Genomic DNA, 13,985 nt, shown 5'->3' with positions numbered 1-13,985 from the left:
CCTCTGTGCCTCAGCCATGCGCAGGCTTTACCTGTCGTCTCTTCTTTTTGGCAGTGATCTCAAAGCCCAGATGAGACGAGCCAAGCAGAGCAGACTCAGGTACTGAGCATTCCCGCTGGGGTCCCCAAGTGGGAGACGCGTCCCGAAACCTGGCAGCGGCTGCGGGCGGTGCCCGTGCTGGGGCAAAGGTCAAAGGGGAGAGCAAGGCTCGAGTGTCTCTTGATAAGGCCCAACTCCGTCCCCTTGGGGGGTGGGAGCTGGCCCGGGGGCAGGGAGAGTTGGGGGTGGGTGGCTCTGCCCGCTGCAGGGATGGTTTTTGTCCATGTCCCTCGAAGCAGCAACTGGCCAGGCAGCTGCGCTCCCCCCGCCCGTGCTCTCCTTCTGGCTGCCGGAGTTTTGTTTGGAGGGACAACCTGTCCCAAAGGGCGGGAGGGTGCCCCCAGGCACCAGCACTGGGGGAGACAGAACTTCCTGGGTGTATGGAATGTGCTGTGAGCTTAGCGGTGGTGCGCAGGATGGGCTAATGTCCCGAATTGCTCCTCCAGATGCGGTCGGGGAGGAAGCCCAAGTGATTCCAATCCCCAGAGCAGCGCGAGCGTTTCCTGTCCCCGGGATACGCAGACGTTCTGCGTGCTCAGCGCAGTAGCACTAGCGGTTTCTGTGGCGGCTGCACTGCTGCTGGGCTGTACCTGGGGGCGGCGGCGGTGGAGGAGAAGAGAGTGAGTTGATGATTTCCCCCCCCCCCGCCCCTACCCCACTGCTTCTTGGATGGCTGCTCGTGGGCCACGCTGGGGAAGAGAGTCCCCGTGTGCCACCTACAGCCGGGGGCCTCAGCCGCCTCCTCTCTCCACAGGCGCGCCTCGGCAGCCTCCGGACAGCGGCTGGAAACCGGCGGCCGTCCCTCGCGCCCGCGCAGCCGGACCAGCCGCCCCGGCACCCCCAAGAGCCGGGCCCAACGCCAGCAACTACTGCAGATACCAGGAAGCCCAGCGCGCCCACCCTCTCCACGGTCCCCGCCGCCCACACGTACTCGCAGCCTGTCCCCGGCTGCCGTGACGCTGCGGAACCCGCCCAGTACCCCCAGGCCCCAGCCCAAATGGCCCCCGAGCCCGCTGGCCCGGCCCTCTGCCAGGGGCTGAAGGCCAGCCCCACCAGGGCAGGGGTTGGGGGTGCGGCGACGGAACCCGCTGCCGGCAGCTTTGGGGATCAGCCCTGTCTGCCCGGGTGGAGAGGGACAGGCTACTCTTCCTTTGGTGCCAGCTTCCCACCAGTAACGAGCTGGTGGTTCAATAAAGCGTGCAGCAGAGCCTATGTACTAATCACCTCTCATTCTGTTTGCTTTTCAAAGTGACTCCCAGTTGTTTGATGGAATATATGGGCAGCACATCTGTCTGGCCCCAAAGTAAGGCGAAATGTCCGGAGATAGTACTTCACAGTATTCTCTCAGTAAATCTGTGAAAGCTAAATTTTCACCAACGGAAGTGTTAGCATTAGTGCTGCAGCGTGGCAGGGGAGCTGCGTTTTCAGAATTACCTTGCTTGGTGTCGTTTGACTTTTCCGATTGCCGCAGTACTTTGTTGCACAAGTGGCGGTCAGGACTCTCCTGGGAAGAAACAAAGGCATCGGACGTTCCAGTTGACGTGTCTTGGGTACGTCGGCGGTACTCAAAAGCCTCCCCTGTCACGCAGTAGAGAGAGAATTGCTGGTATTAGTTCCTCTGAGCTCTTCATAATACTCTTGGATTGAAATGTTATGCTTGGGTGGGTGCCGATATGAGGGGTTTTTCTTCTCGCACTTCTCTCTTTTCCTTGAATTTTCGGTCCTCCTGTACAAATTGTACGGGATTTTCGTGCTGTTGCAGGAGGGTTTCCGTCTGCTGATAAAGCTGTCCAGAACCTCTGGCCTCGTTTGAGATCACCTGCGGTTTCTCCAGTTTGGTAGTTCAGTCAGGGTGCCACTTGGATGGCAGTGGAGCCGCTGGGTACCCTGTGCCCTCCAGCAAACCCATTCCAGCTGGGTCAGTCGTTACCTTGGTGCCTGCAGCTCATGAATCAGCTTTTCAGTCTCCCGTGTGAAAGAAAGGGATGAATGGACAGTTGTATGTGTTGCGTCATAACCCTGTCTCTGAGTGCTGTTCAGCCCAGCTAAATGCACTTTTAGCTTTCAAAGACTATGATCTGTAGAGGCACGTTATGGGCTCCGCACTGTTTGCGATTTTGGCAGCCGTTAGTGCTCAAAGCCAGCTGAAAAGAGAAGTATTTGTCAGTGCCTTTTGAAACGTTCTGCTCTTTTGTCTCTAGGTTAGCAAGTTACCTGAGCTGCAGAGCGCTCTTCAAAACGGATCTCTTAAACCGTCTTTTCTTGGGGATGGGACTTACTTTCTTCAGGCAGCTGTGGCGACTCTGCGCTGTGCTCAAGCCTTCTTTGTGGAGGTAGCACCGAGGTGAGCAGAGGAGGGGACGGGCAGACCGTTCGCTGAAAGAAACACTAAAGTGTTGGGCTCTGCGTGGTTTGTTCGGGCGACATGTAGCCTACTTGCTCCTCACGCACGGAGAATGGAAGGGCTACCGGTATGTCGCGAGGCCTTTCACCGGGGGAGCTGGGAATAAAGCTGGGCTGCGGCTTTGCCAGGGTCAGCGCATCAGTGGGGTCACGTGAGAGACGGCAGCACTCGTGGGAAGTGGGATCCCCTGCGGATCAGCCGGGCGGGAGCAGAGTAGAGGCTTGACGGCGCTGACGGGGACACGAGCGTCTCCAGGTGATGTCTGCGTGTCTTTCCCTCCAAGAATAAGGCACCTACTTGGAGAGCGGGGAACTGTTCCAACACAAGATCCCTTTGGGTGAAGATGAAAGAGTAATGAGGTGGCAGCTTTTTCCACCAGCTCTTACGGGCCTCCCAGCAAGGCCACTTACCTAGCGAGGACGCTGGGCGCAAGGTCTTCTACGGGAATGTTTGTGCTCTGCACGTGTGTTACTGGGAGTACTGGGGATGGCAGAGTGCCTGTACCGCGTGTTCTTTGCAGAGAACAGCGGTTCGAATTTGCAAGCCCACAGCCCGTAATAGATCGTAGCACGTTTCTGCATCTACTTTGTGAACGTTAACAGACGTGGAAGACGTGGGAAAAGCTTTGGCACTCAAAACTCGTGTTGTACCTAGGCGAACAAAAGACAAAGAGCCAGTTAGGCTAGGGCTATGTTAGACTCGCAGTAAGGATCAAAATATGCCCTTGCTCTCTTCCTGCTAAGCCGTTTTATCTCGTGTATCCTAAGCCTCTCCTGAAAATCTGCAAATTCACAGCCTACTATGGGAATCAACATGCAGCTCTCTGGTCTTCTGTCAAACGTCCAGGGATGGTGTTAGTCTGTTAGGATCGTCCCAAAGGAGTCGCTTGTACCTTCCCGGCTGCTTCAGATTTCTTATGAACTAGGTGTAATTTGTTTAGAAATGTTGGTTTTTTTTCTTTCTTGCACTGTAAGCTGCTGCTACTTTTGCAGCATGGTGGTGTTAAAGACCTTCACCAGCCTGTGGGTATCTCTAGGCGGGCTTTATTAACAGCTCAGAGTTGGGCCACTCACCAAGGAGATGTTTTAGAGGAGGGAGGAGGGAACTCTGATTTGTGGCTTCGAGCTCAGGAAGTGGTTTTCGTGCCTGAATGCTGAAGGCCCGCGTCTGTGTGGGACGCAGTGGGCGATGGCTTTGCTGGTGGAACGGGAGGAGTTACTGAAATGGCATTGTGAGACTGAAGAGCAGACCAGAAGGCAGATGGGGCTTTGTAAAAAAAACATTGGGGAGCGTGTGAATGAGGGGCTCGAGGGGGACACAGTGAAATGGGGAGCCGGTGGGAGAATTCAAAGAGGAGATGCCATTTTCAAAGACAGATGGATCTAAAAAGCGGTGACTGAGCCCCGTCTGTGGCACTGGCTCTGCCGGCCCGTGGAAGGGAGGACGAGGACGGGTTTTTGTGTCTCTGAGCTATTGGTGCTGTCGCTTTCTCCCCGAGCGCTGGTGTAGGAAGGGCAGTGCTACGCGCAGGCCACGCCGCCCCGCGGATGCCAGACAGTGTGTCTGCACCCCCCCAGCCCGCTTTGCAGACGCCTCTGTCAGCCCGCGGGTGGGGACCGTCACCCCCCCCCAGCGTTACCCCCTCCCAATGCCACACGCACCCACCCCCCCCTAGGGGACACGAGTGTCCTTGCAGGTCCCAGCAGTGGCACCGCAGGGGGCAGCGGCCAATGGCAGCCCCGTGACCCCCAGGGTGGCCGTGGGATGGGGGGGACACCGCGGGGACAGCGGGCACGGGGAGACAGAGACAACCCCGCAAGAAGAAACACGTGAACGGGATCATCGTGTTCTGCCGGCTCAAGTGGAAATTCATCGGAGCCTTTTATTGTTGGGGGGGGGAGGGTGTGTCCTGCGCTCTTCTGCCCCGCCCCGGCCCCGTTTTCCCGCGCCGGGGCAAAGAGGGGCTGGGAGACCCCAGCGGGGCGGGGGGCGTGACAGCAGGTAGTAACGAAGCGGCTTTATTGCCGCGGGGCGGTGAGCACAGTGCCTGCCGGGGGGGGGGGGGGACACCCACGCATTTGGGGGGCCCCCAGAGCTGGGCAGGGGGACTGTGCCTCCCCTGAGGTGACACGGGGGGGATTGCGGGGAGCGGTGGGACACGGCGAGGAGACTGGGGGAGACCGGGAGAAACCGGGGGGGGCCTGAGGGGATGAAGCAGGAGCGGGGGACCCCCAGAAAGATTTTGGGGACCCCAAGGGGACCCAGCAGCACTGGTGGAAGATGGGGGCACCCCAGCAGGGACTCAGGGGGACCTCCAGGGACTTTGGGGACCCCAGGGGGACCCCGCGGGACAGTAGGGAGCTCGGAGGGGAACACATGGGATCAGGGGGACGCCGGGTCCCAGTGGGGCAGCACATGGGGGACCCCAGGGGGACCCCGTGACACATTGGGGACTCTGGGGTGACTGGTGGGGACCCTGAGAGGAATGGGCAGGACCAGGGAGACCCGGGGGAAGCCCGGAGGACACTCTGGGGGTGACCCACGGGGATACTGGGAACCCCAGAGGGCATTTGGGTGACCCTGGGCTGACCCGAGAGGACACGTGGGGGGATCTAGGGCTGACACAGGGGGACACTGGGGATCCCGGGGGCACAGGGGACAACCAGACAGGTTGGGGGGGCTTCGGTAGTCCTAACAAGGTCGAGGGAGGGGCTTGGGGGCATCCCTGTCACCGCTGCACCCCTATCTCCCCCGCACGCACTGCATGGTGGCCCGCTTGGATGCCGTCCCCTGCCGCCTGGCCGTCGACCCCAATGGCATCTGCCTCGTGTCCGGTGGTGATTGTCCCCGTCCCTGTGGTCAGCCCCGTGCCCACCGCCCTCCCCACCCCTGGTCTGTTGCTGCCGCTCGGCTGGGAAACGAGAGCGCCGGGTCTCAGCGCTCCTCGGCCACTGCTCCCACCACCCTGTCCCCGTGCCCTCCCTGCTATCACCCTCGCTGGGGGTGACCCAGGGGGCCTGATCCCTGCCTTGTGCTCCCTCAAAATCTGACCACACGCCCACACTCCCCTTTATGTGTTCTCCATCCCCAGGTTCCTCCGCGAGGCTCCCCAAGCTCCCACGTCCCCTCCCCGCCATGGGACGGGCTGCACCCACTTCCATCGCATCCCGCCGGACGCCTGGGTCCCTTGGCGGGGGGCAGGGGGTCCCCGAGACCCCCCGCAGGCACCTGCTACTGGCTGTGCGTGCTGGCTCAGGCCTCGAGGCCCAAGAAGAATTGAGGGGGGGCCCGGACACACCCTCCCCCCCCCAACAATAAAAGGCTCCGATGAATTTCCACTTGAGCCGGCAGAACACGATGATCCCGTTCACGTGTTTCTTCTTGCGGGGTTGTCTCTGTCTCCCCGTGCCCGCTGTCCCCGCGGTGTCCCCCCCATCCCACGGCCACCCTGGGGGTCACGGGGCTGCCATTGGCCGCTGCTCTCTGCGGTGCCACTGCTGGGACCTGCAAGGACACTCGTGTCCCCTAGGGGGGGGTGGGTGCGTGTGGCATTGGGAGGGGGTAACGCTGGGGGGGGGTGACGGTCCCCACCCGCGGGCTGACAGAGGCGTCTGCAAAGCGGGCTGGGGGGGTGCAGACACACTGTCTGGCATCCGCGGGGCGGCGTGGCCTGCGCGTAGCACTGCCCTTCCTACACCAGCGCTCGGGGAGAAAGCGACAGCACCAATAGCTCAGAGACACAAAAACCCGTCCTCGTCCTCCCTTCCACGGGCCGGCAGAGCCAGTGCCACAGACGGGGCTCAGTCACCGCTTTTTAGATCCATCTGTCTTTGAAAATGGCATCTCCTCTTTGAATTCTCCCACCGGCTCCCCATTTCACTGTGTCCCCCTCGAGCCCCTCATTCACACGCTCCCCAATGTTTTTTTTACAAAGCCCCATCTGCCTTCTGGTCTGCTCTTCAGTCTCACAATGCCATTTCAGTAACTCCTCCCGTTCCACCAGCAAAGCCATCGCCCACTGCGTCCCACACAGACGCGGGCCTTCAGCATTCAGGCACGAAAACCACTTCCTGAGCTCGAAGCCACAAATCAGAGTTCCCTCCTCCCTCCTCTAAAACATCTCCTTGGTGAGTGGCCCAACTCTGAGCTGTTAATAAAGCCCGCCTAGAGATACCCACAGGCTGGTTGAAGGTCTTTAACACCACCATGCTGCAAAAGTAGCAGCAGCTTACAGTGCAAGAAAGAAAAAAAACCAACATTTCTAAACAAATTACACCTAGTTCATAAGAAATCTGAAGCAGCCGGGAAGGTACAAGCGACTCCTTTGGGACGATCCTAACAGACTAACACCATCCCTGGACGTTTGACAGAAGACCAGAGAGCTGCATGTTGATTCCCATAGTAGGCTGTGAATTTGCAGATTTTCAGGAGAGGCTTAGGATACACGAGATAAAACGGCTTAGCAGGAAGAGAGCAAGGGCATATTTTGACCCTTACTGCGAGTCTAACATAGCCCTGGCCTAACTGGCTCTTTGTCTTTTGTTCACCTAGGTACAACACGAGTTTTGAGTGCCAAAGCTTTTCCCACGTCTTCCACGTCTGTTAACGTTCACAAAGTAGATGCAGAAACGTGCTACGATCTATTACGGGCTGTGGGCTTGCAAATTCGAACCGCTGTTCTCTGCAAAGAACACGCGGTACAGGCACTCTGCCATCCCCAGTACTCCCAGTAACACACGTGCAGAGCACAAACATTCCCGTAGAAGACCTTGCGCCCAGCGTCCTCACTAGGTAAGTGGCCTTGCTGGGAGGCCCGTAAGAGCTGGTGGAAAAAGCTGCCACCTCACTACTCTTTCATCTTCACCCAAAGGGATCTTGTGTTGGAACAGTTCCCCGCTCTCCAAGTAGGTGCCTTATTCTTGGAGGGAAAGACACGCAGACATCACCTGGAGACGCTCGTGTCCCCGTCAGCGCCGTCAAGCCTCTACTCTGCTCCCGCCCGGCTGATCCGCAGGGGATCCCACTTCCCACAATTGATGAGCTGCAGATGCCAAGATAACGACTGACCCAGCTGGAATGAAGGGCTCAGGGTAGCGAATGGCTCAACTGCAATGCAAGTGGCACCGTGACTGAACTACCAAACTGGAGAAACTGCAGGTGATCTCAAACGAGGCCAGAGGTTCTGGACAGCTTTATCAGCAGATGGAAAACCTCCCGCAACAGCACGAAAATCCTGTACAATTTGTACAGGAGGACCAAAAACTCAAGGAAAAGAGAGAAGTGCGAGAAGAAAAACCCCTCATATCGGCACCCACCCAAGCATAACATTTCAATCCAAGATTATTATGAAGGGCTCAGAGGAACCAATACCAACAATTCTCTCTCTACTGCGTGACAGGGGAGGCTTTCGAGTACCACCGACGTACCCAAGACACGTCAACTGGAACGTCCGATGCCTTTGTTTTTTTCCAGGAGAGTCCTGACCGCCACTTGTGCAACAAAGTACTGCGGCAATCGGAAAAGTCAAACGACACCAAGCAAGGTAATTCTGAACATGCAGCTGCCCTGCCACGCTGCAACACTAATGCTAACACTTCCGTTGGTGAAAATTTAGCTTTCACAGATTTACTGAGAGAATACTGTGAAGTACTATCTCTGGACATTTCGCCTTACTTTGGGGCCAGACAGATGTGCTGCCCATATATTCCATCAAACAACTGGGAGTCACTTTGAAAAGCAAACAGAATGAGAGGTGATTAGTACATAGGCTCTGCTGCACGCTTTATTGAACCACCAGCTCGTTACTGGTGGGAAGCTGGCACCAAAGGAAGAGTAGCCTGTCCCTCTCTACCCGGGGAGAAAGGGCTGATCTCTGAAGCTGCCGGAGCGGAGTGGCAGCGAGTGCAAGTCAAGGACGGGCTTACACTGCGGCACTCCCCTCTCCCTTCCCCTCAGGAACACGGTGCAAAGAGTTACCGTGTGCCTGCAGCGGCACCACGCCTGGACCAACGAGCCACGCGCGGAGCTGCAGGGAGAAAGGGCTCCCCAGAGCTCACACCAGCTCTGAACTCGGCCCCAACAAGCCCGCCGGGAGCAGCTCAGGCTCCCAGGGGCTGGCAAAAACAGCTTCGCAAGGGAAAGCGCCCCGGGGCACATCGCTGAGCCCAACCCCTTCCCTCTCGGCTCTTCTGTCTGGCTGCGTGCATCGGCCACAGAAGGAGCAACTTTCATTGCACACGGAAAGACGACAAAAAGGTAGATGCTCCCTCCTCCCACTGACTTACCTGTGGGACTGCTCTCAGGCTCCGGGACAGGAACGGATGAAGATGTCAGGAAACCGTCGACAACAAGAGGACCTTAAGGACAATTGCTCGGAATAGGAGTCCCTGTGAAAAAAGAAGGTGCATCGTAAGTTCAACCATTTCTTTTCAAACGGTGGAGAAATACAAATGCCCCAGTTGTGACAAGAGCTTCAGCTGTCACTCACACCTTAGTAGGTAACGGACAATCCAGAAGCAAACAGGAAACAGGAATGCCGCCGTCATCAGTTCCAGTGCTACGCCACCGTGCGCTTCCACAGTCTCCAGGCCGAGACACTCCCTCCAGTCCCAACGCTGCCAGGTCTCTTCACGCTTTTTCCTCTTTACTCTTTGGACCACCGCCTAATTTTGCATAACTCGTAAAGGCCCACGTACTGACATTTCCACCGTTCCTTCTGAACAGACCCGGGAGACCAGCCACGACTTTCATCACCCTGACCTCTTGCTTCTCACTTCGAGCCTGCCAAGGTGCTGCCCCCAGGTGCTGCTCAGGTGCTGTTCAACTGTCACCACTGTTGTGCTCCAAAGGTAACCTGAGCTTCACGTGGCTACTACCCTTACAGCTCGCCATCCCTTGCTGCTGCAGCCAAGCAGCGCTTAGCAAGGCAGCTGCGCAGAGCCACCTCCCCGTCATTTCTGATCTTCGACACTTGGTGCAAACAAGTACGATATGAGGAAATAAATGCGCGGCAGCCAGCGGCAACCTTCCGCCTCTTCACTGCTCCTACCAGTTTGGGTCAGAACTCAGGCTTTCCACCTCACCCCTGTGCCAAAGAACTTCACTTGACGCACTTATCCTAACAAGCGCTTTATACAGCTCAATTTCCTTCTTCCGTACCTACTTTCCGCGTCCCTTGATCTGCTTTTCAAACAATCGGCGCTACCGAGAATGGCCCGCTAATCCACCACCGCCACCGTGCGCTGCAGTAAAACAGCTGCGCTGGCACTTCTTTTAAAATGCAAGACTTACCTTGGCCAAAAAGCGATAAAGCAGTTCACTTTCCAAAGAAAAATCTCTCACGTCAACAACTCTCCGGTGCCTGACTGGACATACCGTGGAAGCGGTCTCTTCTCTAAGCCAAAACCAAAGCCACTTCCCAGTTACAGGTGTAACGAGCAACGGCCACCAACGAACCAGCGTGCCTCTGGCCAAAGCGCAGGCCCAAAACAACACCGACGCTCAGCAAGCGTCTCCCGCTTTGGAAAGACACGTCTCGTCCACGGAATGCTTCCTCTTTGAAAAACGCTTCTGTATCCCTCCTCGCTGATCTGACAGCTGCGACTGCCTGCCCTCATGACAGCACCCTGCTCCTCCGGCAAATCCAGCCCCCCAGCAACCCTCACCACAGGCAGCACAACCTGTACGTGACTAGAGACGGGTACTTGAATTGACACACACCTCTCACCACCCTTCTGCACAGGACTCTGAAAAAGAACACTTCATAACTACGACTTCTAGTAAATGCTGCGTGTGTGCTAGCAAGAATTATGTCGGTGCCAAAGCAAACTACAGCGGTAAGGCGGCATCTCTGGGTATTCATACGCCATCTTGTGACACACGGTGGGAGCGCAGGGGCTGCCAAAGTGCTGCTCGGACGTACCCAGCAGATGCCTGACAAAAGCTGCTCACCCTAACAGGGGCTGGAGCTTCTCTACTCGTCAGAAAAAGACTGAAAGGACACCTGAAATGAAAGATTAAAACCTATTTATTATTATAATTTATTTGACAAAGTTCTACCTGCACAAGGACAAAAACGGCATTGGGGTTCACCTTTTAGCATTGAGGCATCACGATTAGGTTGCTCGACGTGCAAAGCGTCTGCCTTATCCAGACAGGTGTCAGGGCACTGTTTAATCGGTTTGTTGCTCTCATCACTGAAAACAAGGCTCCGTGCTTAACAAAATTGTTAAGGACTCACAGAAATGTCATTATTTCTAAAATTTGTCAGAAGAAAACAGAAAAGCTTACTTACAAAGAAAGACTGACAAGAATACTCTGTGCATTCACAGATTTTTAAGGCATCTCTGTTCCAGTGATGTTGTGAAAATTCTGAGGCACAGAACACAGATCCATGTTTGAAGTTTGTCCTTAAGCACAGCATTTCCCTCCCTGAGCTTGTATTAGTCCTGAGAACTCTGATATTGCAGGCAGACTAACAAGCTGGAGGACCATTTCTCTTCCTCTGAAAGACTTTGATGTGCCTTATATAGCCCCTGTGCAGCCCCAAAACATTGAAAAACTCAGTCATGAGTATCACCAGAAAAGGGATTGTGATGGAGTAACAACACTACACTGCCATACCACCTTCCAAGTCAGATTGCTTCTGAAGTAGAACAGGATGAAACCCAAACGCAGAGGCAGAGAGAAAAGTACAGAGAAACTTTGCCTAAAATACACAATTCACAACAGAGCGTCAATGGCGAGCTAGAGGTTTCTCTCACCTGATTGTAAGGGCCAGCAACCTGACAACAGGAATCACTTCCAAGGTTGGCTGGCAGAATAGGTTCTTTTTCCCAGTCGGGAACGGTGCAAACTCATTACTTCAAGAGCTCATTGGGATTGCAGGGAAGGATGAAGGAAGAGAAAGTGCTTCAGTGGTTGCTCCCCAGTTAAACACAATTATCACCTCTCAGAGAATGCTATCAGCAAAGCAATGAAAACTCCAGTTGTGTTGCTCAGTCAACCATCTACTTAAACAGACTACAAAAGTATGATGAAAAGAAAAGCTGCCAGTGCCAGGGAGAAAAGCCACTCTTGCGATCCTGAGAGGCCAACAGCTCTGGACAGAAACTGTGTGTACGTATAGTGTATTTACCTGGAACTGTTACTCCGCACCCCCCTCAGGAGAGCTTGCTAAGGACACTGCAGTTGACCGTTCTGGTTAACCCGTTCTGGCTGCAGTGGGTGTCTGTCATCTACCCAGTGTCACACTACTTGGCACCACGCAATAGTTTGGATGGCCACTGTTTGTACAGATGCATGCATTAGCGCTCGTCTCAACTCTTTTGAGAAATTTCCAGTCTAAGCAGCTGAGGAGAAACAACATGGAAGCAGCCAGAAGGGCAATGGCAATGGGCCAAAGGGGATCCAAAGCCCCTAAGCCCGGTAATGGTGCTAATGAGAACCAGGGCTAGTAGCCATCCTGCAAACCCGAGCCACTGCTGGCACCGAGACTGCAAACCAACACCTGAGTGACTGCAGGCTGGCGGACACACACGCCAGCCTGCCAACACAAGACTGTCGCAAATGATCAGTGATTTTAGTATGATGTAAAAATGCAACCTAACAAAGTTCAATGGCAAGGTTCACTCTATTACTTACTACATGGAAGAAACATGCAAAGGCAACTCGAGTTAGAATTGAGCTAGTATGAATTACAGGGAGACTGGAGATGCAAAAGGGTAAGGGAGACCCTCCCGTTGAGTCAGGAGGTTCAGCGTGGACCCCTTTGCTTTCCAAACTCCTGAGGGAGCTTAGGGATGGCTAGGTCCAATCTTAGTCTCAGACTTGGACAATGGTTTATGTCTAATGGAATTAGCTACATAGATTTCATTAGTATTAATTCAGCATGCCATCAGTTGCTTACCTAGGATCTGTTGTGAATAAGGGGTCTCTCTGCCTTGGGTAAGGAGGGATCTCTTAGTCTCAGGTACGGGGTCTCAAACCTTGAGAGGTGTCCCTGTTCGAGGGGAGCCATCTGGCGTGCAGTCCAGTTGCACTTCAGGGAGAACTCAAATTGGGCTTATCCAGCGATGCATTGTTGGTAAAAGGTCTCTCTGCCTCGAGGAGGAACCTCAAGAGGTGTCCCAGCTTGAGATCACCACCACGCAGCCACGCTGCCTGGTAGGGAGAGCTCAAAGGTGGCTCCCTTGGGCTGTCATATTTATGGGTGGAACTAGTTGGCTCACAGTCAAATCACATACAGTGTAGGTAGGCAGGAGACTCCTTGTACAGACAACTCGCTTTGTTCCTTGACAAATGGATCTTGGAAAAAACACCCGCTATTCATGTGTTCATTGCATGGTCCCTGTTCCAAGCTCATATGCACTGAAGCTCACTGGGTGTCTCTTCTCCTTTGGGGGTTTTCTAGAGGAGTTCTTAGCCTGGTTACAGCTCAGACCTTTACCTCGTCTGGGGCCTGTACCAAACCACGGCTAGTTTGGTTAAGGGGTCGAGTGCACCCCTCACAAATGTCACCCGGGCCGGTCTGGCCCTTCCTGAGAGAGGCCAAGCCGCGGGCTTCTAGGCAGCACCGGCACGAAGAGGCGCCCCCCAGGCGGGGAACTAGCGCGCTGTAGACCCGTCTCGCTCAGCTCCACTGCGAGGATCTGCAGGCCGCCGGCCACCGGGGACACCATTTCGGGGCTGCGTCCGCAGGCGCCTTGAAATAAATGGCGGAGGGGGCGGAGACTATTTTCCCGCTATCCAATGAGAAGAGAGAGTCTCACAGGAAGGCGGTGCCGAACGCCCCACACCCAATGGGCGTGAGAGACGGCGGATGACAGACGGGTAGCGCCCTCCGCCCGACGGCTCCAGTAGGCGGGCCTTGGCGTCTGCCGGCCAATGGGGTGGGCGGCGTGGGTCGTGTCGTGTCGTGTCGTGTCGCGTCGCGTCGCGTCACGTCGCGTCACGTCACGTCGCGTCGCGTCACGTCACGTCGTGTCGCGCTTTCCCGTGGTGCCGCGCGGTGAACGGCGGCAGGAGTGGCCGCGACTCCATCCGGGTATCGGCGGGCTCCGGGTCACCCTGCGGCAGGTAACGGGGCGGCGGCAGCGGGCCGGGTTCCCGGGGGCGCTGCCATCTCCTGCGTGGCGGGCGGCGAGGTGGGGGTAGCCTGCGGGAAACGGCTGGCGCGGCTTGGGCGCCAGGGGCCGGGGCGGGGCGGTGGGCGGGACGGACGGGCCCGTCTCGTCTCCTCTCCCTGCTGCGGGCGGGCGCGGGGGCCTTGGCCCGGTCCCTCCGCTCGGCGTCACCGCCGCCCCGCGGGGTGGGGGCTGGCCCCAGCGGGGGGGAGTGGCCCAGGCCGCGGGCGGAGGCGTTGTCTATGGCCCTCTATCCCGGCGAGAGGTGGGAGCGCGGGCACCGCTGCCGGGCGGGGCCTTCCCACCGGCCCCGGCGCTGCTGGGATCTCCGTTTATTGTCGTAATTTTCGTTACTGAGG

The 13,985-nt window shown here is 56.4% G+C and overlaps 2 long non-coding RNA genes across 2 annotated transcripts; one reads left to right on the top strand and one right to left on the bottom strand.

Moving 5' to 3' along the window:
- Positions 1-572: 572 nt before the first annotated feature.
- On the bottom strand, positions 573-10,115 carry LOC141928457 (uncharacterized). The gene is made up of 3 exons (XR_012624765.1): positions 8,993-10,115; positions 8,788-8,889; positions 573-689 (listed from the first exon to the last, which is right to left on the bottom strand). It is a non-coding gene; the product is annotated as an uncharacterized LOC141928457 (long non-coding RNA).
- On the top strand, positions 579-1,319 carry LOC141928458 (uncharacterized). The gene is made up of 2 exons (XR_012624766.1): positions 579-719; positions 854-1,319. It is a non-coding gene; the product is annotated as an uncharacterized LOC141928458 (long non-coding RNA).
- Positions 10,116-13,985: the final 3,870 nt, after the last annotated feature.

This window comes from Strix aluco, chromosome 11 (genome assembly GCF_031877795.1).
Source record: "Strix aluco isolate bStrAlu1 chromosome 11, bStrAlu1.hap1, whole genome shotgun sequence".
Taxonomy (NCBI): domain Eukaryota; kingdom Metazoa; phylum Chordata; class Aves; order Strigiformes; family Strigidae; genus Strix; species Strix aluco.
Note: the sequence above shows the minus strand (reverse complement) of the source record. Positions and strands in the feature narration are given on the sequence as shown.